The sequence below is a fragment of the Amaranthus tricolor genome, chromosome 9 (assembly GCF_026212465.1).
Source record: "Amaranthus tricolor cultivar Red isolate AtriRed21 chromosome 9, ASM2621246v1, whole genome shotgun sequence".
NCBI lineage: Eukaryota > Viridiplantae > Streptophyta > Magnoliopsida > Caryophyllales > Amaranthaceae > Amaranthus > Amaranthus tricolor.
The window spans coordinates 3,656,319-3,668,530 of record NC_080055.1 but is presented as its reverse complement, the minus strand read 5'-3'; positions in this window follow the sequence as shown (position 1 = coordinate 3,668,530).

The following is a 12,212-nucleotide window of genomic DNA, read 5'->3' as shown; positions in this document are numbered from 1 at the left end:
ACCTTAAAAATGCAACTTTGCACGTAATTTGATGCATCTTAAAATTTTATTTAAGCCTAACCATTTCAACACAAAAATATATACCAAATAGTGTTATGTGTAAAGTTTCATGCAAGTCAATCGAAGTTTCAACTACTTTATGCGATAGAGTGTCAAAAACGCTTTAAAAACCTTAAAAACGCAACTTAGCACATAATTTCAAGCATAGGGCTACTTTTTTCACTTGTAAAAACATCAGTACAATAATATATACCAAATATTTTTGTGTGTCATGTTTCAAGCAAAACAAACCAAGTTTGCCAAGTTTACACGAGACAGTCTTGAAAGGAGAAAAACGCTTTAAAAACCTTGAAATTTCAACTTACCACGTAATTTCAAGTATATGACTATTGTTTTCAATTATAACCATTCAACAAAATAATATATATAAAATACTATTGTGTGCCACATTTCAAAGAAAACAAACCACTTTTGAACTACTTTATGCGTGAAATGCCAAAAACGCTTTAAAATCCTTAAAAACGCAACTTAGGATGTAATTTCAAGCATATGATTATTCTTTTGAATTATAACCATTTCAACACAACCATTTCAAATAGTATTTTGTGCCAGGTTTGATGGAAAACAAATAAAGTTTGAACTACTTTATGCGAGAAAGTGCCAAAAACGCTTTAAAAACCTTAAAAATGCAACTTTGCACGTAATTTGATGCATCTTAAAATTTTATTTAAGTCTAACTATTTCAACACAAAAATATATACCAAATAGTGTTGTTTGTAAAGTTTCATGCAAATCAATCGAAGTTTCAACTACTTTATGCGATAGAGTGTCAAAAACGCTTTAAAAACCTTAAAAATGCAACTTAGCACGTAAATTCAAGCATAGGACTATTTTTTTCAATTATAACCATTTCAACACAATAATATAAATTAAATAGTATTGTGTACCAGGTTTAATGCAAATCAAGCGCAGTTTGAACTACTTTATGCGAGAAAGTACCAAAAACGTTTTTAAAACCTTAAAAACGCAACTTAGCACGTAATTTCAAGCATATGACTATTGTTTTCAATTCTAACCATTTCAACACAATCATATATATCAAATAGTATTGTGTGCCATGTTTTATGCGAAACAAACGAAGTTTGAACTACATAATGCGTGAAAGTGCCAAAAACGCTTTAAAAACCTTTAAAACACAACTTAGCACGTAATTTCAAGCATAGGACTACTTTTTTCACTTGTAAAAACATCAGCACAATAATATATACCAAATAGTTTTGTGTGTCATGTTTCAAGCAAAACAAACCAAGTTTGCCAAGTTTACACGAGACAGTCTTGAAAGGACAAAAACGTTTTAAAAACCTTGAAATTTCAACTTACCACGTAATTTCAAGTATATGACTATTGTTTTCAATTATAACCATTCAACAAAATAATATATATAAAATACTATTGTGTGCCACGTTTCAAAGAAAACAAACCACTTTTGAACTACTTTATGCGTGAAATGCCAAAAACGCTTTAAAATCCTTAAAAACGCAACTTAGGATGTAATTTCAAACATTTGATTATTCTTTTGAATTATAACCATTTCAACACAACCATTTCAAATAGTATTTTGTGCCAGGTTTGATGCAAAACAAATAAAGTTTGAACTACTTTATGCGAGAATGTGCCAAAAACGCTTTAAAAACCTTAAAAATGCAACTTTGCACGTAATTTGATGCATCTTACAATTTTATTTAAGTCTAACCATTTCAACACAAAAATATATACCAAATAGTGTTGTGTGTAAAGTTTCATGCAAATCAATCGAAGTTTCAACTACTTTATGCGATAGAGTGTCAAAAACGCTTTAAAAACCTTTAAAACGCAACTTAGCACGTAATTTCAAGCATATGACTATTGTTTTCAATTCTAACCATTTCAACACAATCATATATATCAAATAGTATTGTGTGCCATGTTTTATGCGAAACAAACGAAGTTTGAACTACATAATGCGTGAAAGTGCCAAAAACGCTTTAAAAACCTTTAAAACGCAACTTAGCACGTAATTTCAAGCATAGGACTACTTTTTTCACTTGTAAAAACATCAGCACAATAATATATACCAAATAGTTTTGTGTGTCATGTTTCAAGCAAAACAAACCAAGTTTGCCAAGTTTACACGAGACAGTCTTGAAAGGACAAAAACGCTTTAAAAACCTTGAAATTTCAACTTACCACGTAACTTCAAGTGTATGACTATTGTTTTCAATTATAACCATTAAACAAAATAATATATATAAAATACTATTGTGTGCCACGTTTCAAAGAAAACAAACCACTTTTGAACTACTTTATGCGTGAAATGCCAAAAACGCTTTAAAATCCTTAAAAACGCAACTTAGGATGTAATTTCAAGCATATGATTATTCTTTTGAATTATAACCATTTCAACACAACCATTTCAAATAATATTTTGTGCCAGGTTTGATGCAAAACAAATAAAGTTTGAACTACTTTATGCGAGAAAGTGCCAAAAACGCTTTAAAAACCTTAAAAATGCAACTTTGCACGTAATTTGATGCATCTTAAAATTTTATTTAAGTCTAACCATTTCAACACAAAAATATATACCAAATAGTGTTATGTGTAAAGTTTCATGCAAATCAATTGAAGTTTCAACTACTTTATGCGATAGAGTGTCAAAAACGCTTTAAAAACCTTTAAAATGTAACTTAGCACGTAAATTCAAGCATAGGACTATTTTTTTCAATTATAACCATTTCAACACAATAATATAAATTAAATAGTATTGTGTACCAGGTTTGATGCAAATCAAGCGCAGTTTGAACTACTTTATGCTAGAAAGTACCAAAAACGTTTTTAAAACCTTAAAAACGCAACTTAGTACGTAATTTCAAGCATATGACTATTGTTTTCAATTCTAACCATTTCAACACAATCATATATATCAAATAGTATTGTGTGCCATGTTTTATGCGAAACAAACGAAGTTTGAACTACATAATGCGTGAAAGTGCCAAAAACGCTTTAAAAACCTTTAAAACGCAACTTAGCACGTAATTTCAAGCATAGGACTACTTTTTTCACTTGTAAAAACATCAGCACAATAATATATACCAAATAGTTTTGTGTGTCATGTTTCAAGCAAAACAAACCAAGTTTGCCAAGTTTACACGAGACAGTCTTGAAAGGACAAAAACGCTTTAAAAACCTTGAAATTTCAACTTACCACGTAATTTCAAGTATATGACTATTGTTTTCAATTATAACCATTCAACAAAATAATATATATAAAATACTATTGTGTGCCACATTTCAAAGAAAACAAACCACTTTTGAACTACTTTATGCGTGAAATGCCAAAAACGCTTTAAAATCCTTAAAAGCGCAACTTAGGATGTAATTTCAAGCATATGATTATTCTTTTGAATTATAACCATTTCAACACAACCATTTCAAATAGTATTTTGTGCCAGGTTTGATGCAAAACAAATAAAGTTTGAACTACTTTATGCAAGAAAGTGCCAAAAACGCTTTAAAAACCTTAAAAATGCATCTTTGCACGTAATTTGATGCATCTTAAAATTTTATTTAAGTCTAACCATTTCAACACAAAAATATATACCAAATAGTGTTATGTGTAAAGTTTCATGCAAATCAATCGAAGTTTCAACTACTTTATGCGATAGAGTGTCAAAAACGCTTTAAAAACCTTAAAAATGTAACTTAGCACGTAAATTCAAGCATAGGACTATTTTTTTCAATTATAACCATTTCAACATAATAATATAAATTAAATAGTATTGTGTACCAGGTTTGATGCAAATCAAGCGCAGTTTGAACTACTTTATGCGAGAAAGTACCAAAAACGTTTTTAAAACCTTAAAAACGCAACTTAGCACGTAATTTCAAGCATATGACTTTTGTTTTCAATTCTAACCATTTCAACACAATCATATATATCAAATAGTATTGTGTGCCATGTTTTATGCGAAACAAACGAAGTTTGAACTACATAATGCGTGAAAGTGCCAAAAACGCTTTAAAAACCTTTAAAACGCAACTTAGCACGTAATTTCAAGCATAGGACTACTTTTTTCACTTGTAAAAACATCAGCACAATAATATATACTAAATAGTTTTGTGTGTCATGTTTCAAGCAAAACAAACCAAGTTTGCCAAGTTTACACGAGACAGTCTTGAAAGGACAAAAACGCTTTAAAAACCTTGAAATTTCAACTTACCACGTAATTTCAAGTATATGACTATTGTTTTCAATTATAACCATTCAACAAAATAATATATATAAAATACTATTGTGTGCCACGTTTCAAAGAAAACAAACCACTTTTGAACTACTTTATGCATGAAATGCCAAAAACACTTTAAAATCCTTAAAAACGCAACTTAGGATGTAATTTCAAGCATATGATTATTCTTTTGAATTATAACCATTTCAACACAACCATTTCAAATAGTATTTTGTGCCAGGTTTGATGCAAAACAAATAAAGTTTGAACTACTTTATGCGAGAAAGTGCCAAAAACGCTTTAAAAACCTTAAAAATGCAACTTTGCACGTAATTTGATGCATCTTAAAATTTTATTTAAGCCTAACCATTTCAACACAAAAATATATACCAAATAGTGTTATGTGTAAATTTTCATGCAAGTCAATCGAAGTTTCAACTACTTTATGCGATAGAGTGTCAAAAACGCTTTAAAAACCTTTAAAACGCAACTTAGCACATAATTTCAAGCATAGGACTACTTTTTTCACTTGTAAAAACATCAGTACAATAATATATACCAAATATTTTTGTGTGTCATGTTTCAAGCAAAACAAACCAAGTTTGCCAAGTTTACACGAGACAGTCTTGAAAGGAGAAAAACGCTTTAAAAACCTTGAAATTTCAACTTACCACGTAATTTCAAGTATATGACTATTGTTTTCAATTATAACCATTCAACAAAATAATATATATAAAATACTATTGTGTGCCACGTTTCAAAGAAAACAAACCACTTTTGAACTACTTTATGCGTGAAATGCCAAAAACGCTTTAAAATCCTTAAAAACGCAACTTAGGATGTAATTTCAAGCATATGATTATTCTTTTGAATTATAACCATTTCAACACAACCATTTCAAATAGTATTTTGTGCCAGGTTTGATGCAAAACAAATAATGTTTGAACTACTTTATGCGAGAAAGTGCCAAAAACGCTTTAAAAACCTTAAAAATGCAACTTTGCACGTAATTTGATGCATCTTAAAATTTTATTTAAGTCTAACTATTTCAACACAAAAATATATACCAAGTAGTGTTGTTTGTAAAGTTTCATGCAAATCAATCGAAGTTTCAACTACTTTATGCGATAAAGTGTCAAAAACGCTTTAAAAACCTTAAAAATGCAACTTAGCACGTAAATTCAAGCATAGGACTATTTTTTTCAATTATAACCATTTCAACACAATAATATAAATTAAATAGTATTGTGTACCAGGTTTAATGCAAATCAAGCGCAGTTTGAACTAGTTTATGCGAGAAAGTACCAAAAACGTTTTTAAAACCTTAAAAACGCAACTTAGCACGTAATTTCAAGCATATGACTATTGTTTTCAATTCTAACCATTTCAACACAATCATATATATCAAATAGTATTGTGTGCCATGTTTTATGCGAAACAAACGAAGTTTGAACTACATAATGCGTGAAAGTGCCAAAAACGCTTTAAAAACCTTTAAAACGCAACTTAGCACGTAATTTCAAGCATAGGACTACTTTTTTCACTTGTAAAAACATCAGCACAATAATATATACCAAATAGTTTTGTGTGTCATGTTTCATGCAAAACAAACCAAGTTTGCCAAGTTTACACGAGACAGTCTTGAAAGGACAACAACACTTTAAAAACCTTGAAATTTCAACTTACCACGTAATTTCAAGTATATGACTATTGTTTTCAATTATAACCATTCAACAAAATAATATATATAAAATACTATTGTGTGCCACGTTTGAAAGAAAACAAACCACTTTTGAACTACTTTATGCGTGAAATGCCAAAAACGCTTTAAAATCCCTAAAAACGCAACTTAGGATGTAATTTCAAGCATATGATTATTCTTTTGAATTATAACCATTTCAACACAACCATTTCAAATAGTATTTTGTGCCAGGTTTGATGCAAAACAAATAAAGTTTGAACTACTTTATGCGAGAATGTGCCAAAAACGCTTTAAAAACCTTAAAAATGCAACTTTGCACGTAATTTGATGCATCTTACAATTTTATTTAAGTCTAACCATTTCAACACAAAAATATATACCAAATAGTGTTGTGTGTAAAGTTTCATGCAAATCAATCGAAGTTTCAACTACTTTATGCGATAGAGTGTCAAAAACGCTTTAAAAACCTTTAAAACGCAACTTAGCACGTAATTTCAAGCATAGGACTACTTTTTTCACTTGTAAAAACATCAGTACAATAATATATACCAAATATTTTTGTGTGTCATGTTTCAAGCAAAACAAACCAAGTTTGCCAAGTTTACACGAGACAGTCTTGAAAGGAGAAAAACGCTTTAAAAACCTTGAAATTTCAACTTACCACGTAATTTCAAGTATATGACTATTGTTTTCAATTATAACCATTCAACAAAATAATATATATAAAATACTATTGTGTGCCACGTTTCAAAGAAAACAAACCACTTTTGAACTACTTTATGCGTGAAATGCCAAAAACGCTTTAAAATCCTTAAAAACGAAACTTAGGATGTAATTTCAAGCATATGATTATTCTTTTGAATTATAACCATTTCAACACAACCATTTCAAATAGTATTTTGTGCCAAGTTTGATGCAAAACAAATAAAGTTTGAACTACTTTATGCGAGAAAGTGCCAAAAACGCTTTAAAAACCTTAAAAATGCAACTTTGCACGTAATTTGATGCATCTTAAAATTTTATTTAAGTCTAACCATTTCAACACAAAAATATATACCAAATAGTGTTATATGTAAAGTTTCATGCAAATCAATCGAAGTTTCAACTACTTTATGCGATAGAGTGTCAAAAACGCTTTAAAAACCTTAAAAACGCAACTTAGCACATAATTTCAAGCATAGGACTACTTTTTTCACTTGTAAAAACATCAGTACAATAATATATACCAAATATTTTTGTGTGTCATGTTTCAAGCAAAACAAACCAAGTTTGCCAAGTTTACACGAGACAGTCTTGAAAGGAGAAAAACGCTTTAAAAACCTTGAAATTTCAACTTACCACGTAATTTCAAGTATATGACTATTGTTTTCAATTATAACCATTCAACAAAATAATATATATAAAATACTATTGTGTGCCACGTTTCAAAGAAAACAAACCACTTTTGAACTACTTTATGCGTGAAATGCCAAAAACGCTTTAAAATCCTTAAAAACGAAACTTAGGATGTAATTTCAAGCATATGATTATTCTTTTGAATTATAACCATTTCAACACAACCATTTCAAATAGTATTTTGTGCCAAGTTTGATGCAAAACAAATAAAGTTTGAACTACTTTATGCAAGAAAGTGCCAAAAACGCTTTAAAAACCTTAAAAATGCAACTTTGCACATAATTTGATGCATCTTAAAATTTTATTTAAGTCTAACCATTTCAACACAAAAATATATACCAAATAGTGTTATGTGTAAAGTTTCATGCAAATCAATCGAAGTTTCAACTACTTTATGCGATAGAGTGTCAAAAACGCTTTAAAAACCTTAAAAATGTAACTTAGCACGTAAATTCAAGCATAGGACTATTTTTTTCAATTATAACCATTTCAACACAATAATATAAATTAAATAGTATTGTGTACCAGGTTTGATGCAAATCAAGCGCAGTTTGAACTACTTTATGCGAGAAAGTACCAAAAACGTTTTTAAAACCTTAAAAACGCAACTTAGCACGTAATTTCAAGCATATGACTATTGTTTTCAATTCTAACCATTTCAACACAATCATATATATCAAATAGTATTGTGTGCCATGTTTTATGCGAAACAAACGAAGTTTGAACTACATAATGCGTGAAAGTGCCAAAAACGCTTTAAAAACCTTTAAAACGCAACTTAGCACGTAATTTCAAGCATAGGACTACTTTTTTCACTTGTAAAAACATCAGCACAATAATATATACCAAATAGTTTTGTGTGTCATGTTTCAAGCAAAACAAACCAAGTTTGCCAAGTTTACACGAGACAGTCTTGAAAGGACAAAAACGCTTTAAAAACCTTGAAATTTCAACTTACCACGTAATTTCAAGTATATGACTATTGTTTTCAATTATAACCATTCAACAAAATAATATATATAAAATACTATTGTGTGCCACGTTTCAAAGAAAACAAACCACTTTTGAACTACTTTATGCATGAAATGCCAAAAACGCTTTAAAATCCTTAAAAACGCAACTTAGGATGTAATTTCAAGCATATGATTATTCTTTTGAATTATAACCATTTCAACACAACCATTTCAAATAGTATTTTGTGCCAGGTTTGATGCAAAACAAATAAAGTTTGAACTACTTTATGCGAGAAAGTGCCAAAAACGCTTTAAAAACCTTAAAAATGCAACTTTGCACGTAATTTGATGCATCTTAAAATTTTATTTAAGCCTAACCATTTCAACACAAAAATATATACCAAATAGTGTTATGTGTAAAGTTTCATGCAAGTCAATCGAAGTTTCAACTACTTTATGCGATAGAGTGTCAAAAACGCTTTAAAAACCTTAAAAACGCAACTTAGCACATAATTTCAAGCATAGAACTACTTTTTTCACTTGTAAAAACATCAGTGCAATAATATATACCAAATATTTTTGTGTGTCATGTTTCAAGCAAAACAAACCAAGTTTGCCAAGTTTACACGAGACAGTCTTGAAAGGAGAAAAACGCTTTAAAAACCTTGAAATTTCAACTTACCACGTAATTTCAAGTATATGACTATTGTTTTCAATTATAACCATTCAACAAAATAATATATATAAAATACTATTGTGTGCCACGTTTCAAAGAAAACAAACCACTTTTGAACTACTTTATGCATGAAATGCCAAAAACGCTTTAAAATCCTTAAAAACGCAACTTAGGATGTAATTTCAAGCATATGATTATTCTTTTGAATTATAACCATTTCAACACAACCATTTCAAATAGTATTTTGTGCCAGGTTTGATGCAAAACAAATAAAGTTTGAACTACTTTATGCGAGAAAGTGCCAAAAACGCTTTAAAAACCTTAAAAATGCAACTTTGCACGTAATTTGATGCATCTTAAAATTTTATTTAAGCCTAACCATTTCAACACAAAAATATATACCAAATAGTGTTATGTGTAAAGTTTCATGCAAGTCAATCGAAGTTTCAACTACTTTATGCGATAGAGTGTCAAAAACGCTTTAAAAACCTTAAAAACGCAACTTAGCACATAATTTCAAGCATAGGACTACTTTTTTCACTTGTAAAAACATCAGTACAATAATATATACCAAATATTTTTGTGTGTCATGTTTCAAGCAAAACAAACCAAGTTTGCCAAGTTTACACGAGACAGTCTTGAAAGGAGAAAAACGCTTTAAAAACCTTGAAATTTCAACTTACCACGTAATTTCAAGTATATGACTATTGTTTTCAATTATAACCATTCAACAAAATAATATATATAAAATACTATTGTGTGCCACGTTTCAAAGAAAACAAACCACTTTTGAACTACTTTATGCATGAAATGCCAAAAACGCTTTAAAATCCTTAAAAACGCAACTTAGGATGTAATTTCAAGCATATGATTATTCTTTTGAATTATAACCATTTCAACACAACCATTTCAAATAGTATTTTGTGCCAGGTTTGATGCAAAACAAATAAAGTTTGAACTACTTTATGCGAGAAAGTGCCAAAAACGCTTTAAAAACCTTAAAAATGCAACTTTGCACGTAATTTGATGCATCTTAAAATTTTATTTAAGCCTAACCATTTCAACACAAAAATATATAGCAAATAGTGTTATGTGTAAAGTTTCATGCAAGTCAATCGAAGTTTCAACTACTTTATGCGATAGAGTGTCAAAAACGCTTTAAAAACCTTAAAAACGCAACTTAGCACATAATTTCAAGCATAGGACTACTTTTTTCACTTGTAAAAACATCAGTACAATAATATATACCAAATATTTTTGTGTGTCATGTTTCAAGCAAAACAAACCAAGTTTGCCAAGTTTACACGAGACAGTCTTGAAAGGAGAAAAACGCTTTAAAAACCTTGAAATTTCAACTTACCACGTAATTTCAAGTTTATGACTATTGTTTTCAATTATAACCATTCAACAAAATAATATATATAAAATACTATTGTGTGCCACGTTTCAAAGAAAACAAACCACTTTTGAACTACTTTATGCGTGAAATGCCAAAAACGCTTTAAAATCCTTAAAAACGCAACTTAGGATGTAATTTCAAGCATATGATTATTCTTTTGAATTATAACCATTTCAACACAACCATTTCAAATAGTATTTTGTGCCAGGTTTGATGCAAAATAAATAAAGTTTGAACTACTTTATGCTAGAAAGTGCCAAAAACGCTTTAAAAACCTTAAAAATGCAACTTTGCACGTAATTTGATGCATCTTAAAATTTTATTTAAGTCTAACCATTTCAACACAAAAATATATACCAAATAGTGTTATGTGTAAAGTTTCATGCAAATCAATCGAAGTTTCAACTACTTTATGCGATAGAGTGTCAAAAACACTTTAAAAACCTTAAAAATGTAACTTAGCACGTAAATTCAAGCATAGGACTATTTTTTTCAATTATAACCATTTCAACACAATAATATAAATTAAATAGTATTGTGTACCAGGTTTGATGCAAATCAAGCGTAGTTTGAACTACTTTATGCGAGAAAGTACAAAAAACGTTTTTAAAACCTTAAAAACGCAACTTAGCACGTAATTTCAAGCATATGACTATTGTTTTCAATTCTAACCATTTCAACACAATCATATATATCAAATAGTATTGTGTGCCATGTTTTATGCGAAACAAACGAAGTTTGAACTACATAATGCGTGAAAGTGCCAAAAACGCTTTAAAAACCTTAAAAACGCAACTTACCACGTAATTTCAAGCATAGGACTACTTTTTTCACTTGTAAAAACATCAGTACAATAATATATACCAAATATTTTTGTGTGTCATGTTTCAAGCAAAACAAACCAAGTTTGCCAAGTTTACACGAGACAGTCTTGAAAGGACAAAAATGCTTTAAAAACCTTGAAATTTCAACTTACCACGTAATTTCAAGTATATGACTATTGTTTTCAATTATAACCATTCAACAAAATAATATATATAAAATACTATTGTGTGCCACGTTTCAAAGAAAACAAACCACTTTTGAACTACTTTATGCGTGAAATGCCAAAAACGCTTTAAAATCCTTAAAAACACAACTTAGGATGTAATTTCAAGCATATGATTATTCTTTTGAATTATAACCATTTCAACACAACCATTTCAAATAGTATTTTGTGCCAGGTTTGATGCAAAACAAATAAAGTTTGAACTACTTTATGCGAGAATGTGCCAAAAACGCTTTAAAAACCATAAAAATGCAACTTTGCACGTAATTTGATGCATCTTACCATTTTATTTAAGTCTAACCATTTCAACACAAAAATATATACCAAATAGTGTTGTGTGTAAAGTTTAATGCAAATCAATCGAAGTTTCAACTACTTTATGCGATAGAGTGTCAAAAACGCTTTAAAAACCTTAAAAATGTAACTTAGCACGTAAATTCAAGCATAGGACTATTTTTTTCAATTATAACCATTTCAACACAATAATATAAATTAAATAGTATTGTGTACCAGGTTTGATGCAAATCAAGCGCAGTTTGAACTACTTTATGCGAGAAAGTACCAAAAACGTTTTTAAAACCTTAAAAACGCAACTTAGCACGTAATTTCAAGCATATGACTATTGTTTTCAATTCTAACCATTTCAACACAATCATATATATCAAATAGTATTGTGTGCCATGTTTTATGCGAAACAAACGAAGTTTGAACTACATAATGCGTGAAAGTGCCAAAAACGCTTTAAAAACCTTAAAAACGCAACTTACCACGTAATTT